A 2,500-nucleotide genomic window follows, 5' to 3' on the forward strand; every position below is an offset into this window, starting at 1 on the left:
GGGTTGGAGTACCACGAGTCCGGCCGCGTTCCACCGGTGTCCCGGGGGTGCCTGGCATGTCCACAACTTACCCAGCAAAGGCGCACTGTGATTGGGAAGAAAAGTTGGGAAAGTGGGCAAAAGTCCCGAATTTGATCCAAAATTATGCCCGGGTTGGAGTACCACGAGTCCGGCCGCGTTCCACCGGTGTCCCGGGGGTGCCTGGCATGTCCACAACTTACCCAGCAAAGGCGCACTGTGATTGGGAAGAAAAGTTGGGAAAGTGGGCAAAAGTCCCGAATTTGATCCAAAATTATGCCCGGGTTGGAGTACCACGAGTCCGGCCGCGTTCCACCGGTGTCCCGGGGGTGCCTGCCATGTCCACAACTTACCCAGCAAAGGCGCACTGTGATTCAGAAGAAAAGTTGGGAAAGTGGGGAAAAAAAGGACCGGGAAATATCCAAAATTATGCCCGGGTTGGAGTACCACGAGTCCGGCCGCGTTCCACCGGTGTCCCGGGGGTGCCTGGCACGTCCACAACTTACCCAGCAAAGGCGCACTGTCAGTGGGGAAGACCAAACATGTCTCGGATTTTTTCCAAGTACCTTAACGAGAGAGGCTAAAAAGCACCTGTTTTTACCTTCTCTCGTTGTTGTACTTAGAAAAAAAACGAGAAAATAAAAAATCTGGGTTTTTTTCTAAGTACCTTAACGAGAGAGGCTAAAAAAAACCATTTTTTACCTTCTCTCGTTGTTGTACTTAGAAAAAAAACGAGAAAAAAAATTTTCCCCATTCATTTCAATGGGAGTTCATTTTTTTTTTGGGATTTTTTCTAAGTACCTTAACGAGAGAGGCTTAATTTTTCACCTACTTTTTACCTTCTCTCGATTTTTCGTTTTTTACCTGGTCGACCAAAACACCTCCATCTCGTTACTATGTGCACCATGTCTGACAGGCTGAAATCACAGGGAACGCGTCCGAGTCAAAGTGAGCTATTTTCGGACACAAATATGGTGTTTTTCCCCTCTATCCTCTGGTTCTTTTTTCAAACTGATCTTCCAGCATCTGAGCGACAGGGGCTCATGCAGACACCTGTGTCCGCCCGAGGGGCGCCTTCCCGGACACATATATGGTGCTTCCCCCCTCTTTACCCCGGTCCTTTTTCAAACTGATCTTCCAGCATCTGAGCGACAGGGGCTCATGCAGACACCTGTGTCCGCCCGAGGGGCGCCTTCCCGGACACATATATGGTGCTTCCCCCCTCTTTACCCCGGTCCTTTTTCAAACTGATCTTCCAGCATCTGAGCGACAGGGGCTCATGCAGACACCTGTGTCCGCCCGAGGGGCGCCTTCCCGGACACATATATGGTGCTTTCCCCCTCTTTACCCCGGTCCTTTTTCAAACTGCTCTTCCAGCATCTGAGCGACAGGGGCTCATGCAGACACCTGTGTCCGCCTAAGGGGCGCCTTCTCGGACACATTTTCAACTTTTCCCGCATGAATGAAATCCTGGAACTGATTCCACCCAGGTACTTAGGGCTTCCAGGGCTTGAGCGACAGGGGCTCTGTCCGGAGCGTGTGTCCGCCTAGGGGGCGCTGTCTCGGACACATTTTCAACTTTTCCCGCATGGATGAAATCCTGGAACTGATTCCACCCAGGTACTTAGGACTTCCAGGGCTTGAGCGACAGGGGCTCTGTCCGGAGCGTGTGTCCGCCTAGGGGGCGCTGTCCCGGACACATTTTCAACTTTTCCCGCATGAATGAAATCCTGGAACTGATTCCACCCAGGTACTTTGGGCTTCCAGGGCTTGAGCGACAGGGGCTCTGTCCGGAGCGTGTGTCCGCCTAGGGGGCGCTGTCTCGGACACATTTTCAACTTTTCCCGCATGGATGAAATCCTGGAACTGATTCCACCCAGGTACTTAGGGCTTCCAGGGCTTGAGCGACAGGGGCTCTGTCCGGAGCGTGTGTCCGCCTAGGGGGCGCTGTCTCGGACACATTTTCAACTTTTCCCGCATGGATGAAATCCTGGAACTGATTCCACCCAGGTACTTAGGGCTTCCAGGGCTTGAGCGACAGGGGCTCTGTCCGGAGCGTGTGTCCGCCTAGGGGGCGCTGTCTCGGACACATTTTCAACTTTTCCCGCATGGATGAAATCCTGGAACTGATTCCACCCAGGTACTTAGGGCTTCCAGGGCTTGAGCGACAGGGGCTCTGTCCGGAGCGTGTGTCCGCCTAGGGGGCGCTGTCTCGGACACATTTTCAACTTTTCCCGCATGGATGAAATCCTGGAACTGATTCCACCCAGGTACTTAGGGCTTCCAGGGCTTGAGCGACAGGGGCTCTGTCCGGAGCGTGTGTCCGCCTAGGGGGCGCTGTCTCGGACACATTTTCAACTTTTCCCGCATGAATGAAATCCTGGAACTGATTCCACCCAGGTACTTAGGGCTTCCAGGGCTTGAGCGACAGGGGCTCTGTCCGGAGCGTGTGTCCGCCTAGGGGGCGCTGTCTCGGACACAT

This window comes from Nerophis lumbriciformis, unplaced genomic scaffold, assembly GCF_033978685.3.
Source record: "Nerophis lumbriciformis unplaced genomic scaffold, RoL_Nlum_v2.1 HiC_scaffold_1001, whole genome shotgun sequence".
In the NCBI taxonomy this organism is placed as follows: Eukaryota; Metazoa; Chordata; class Actinopteri; order Syngnathiformes; family Syngnathidae; genus Nerophis; species Nerophis lumbriciformis.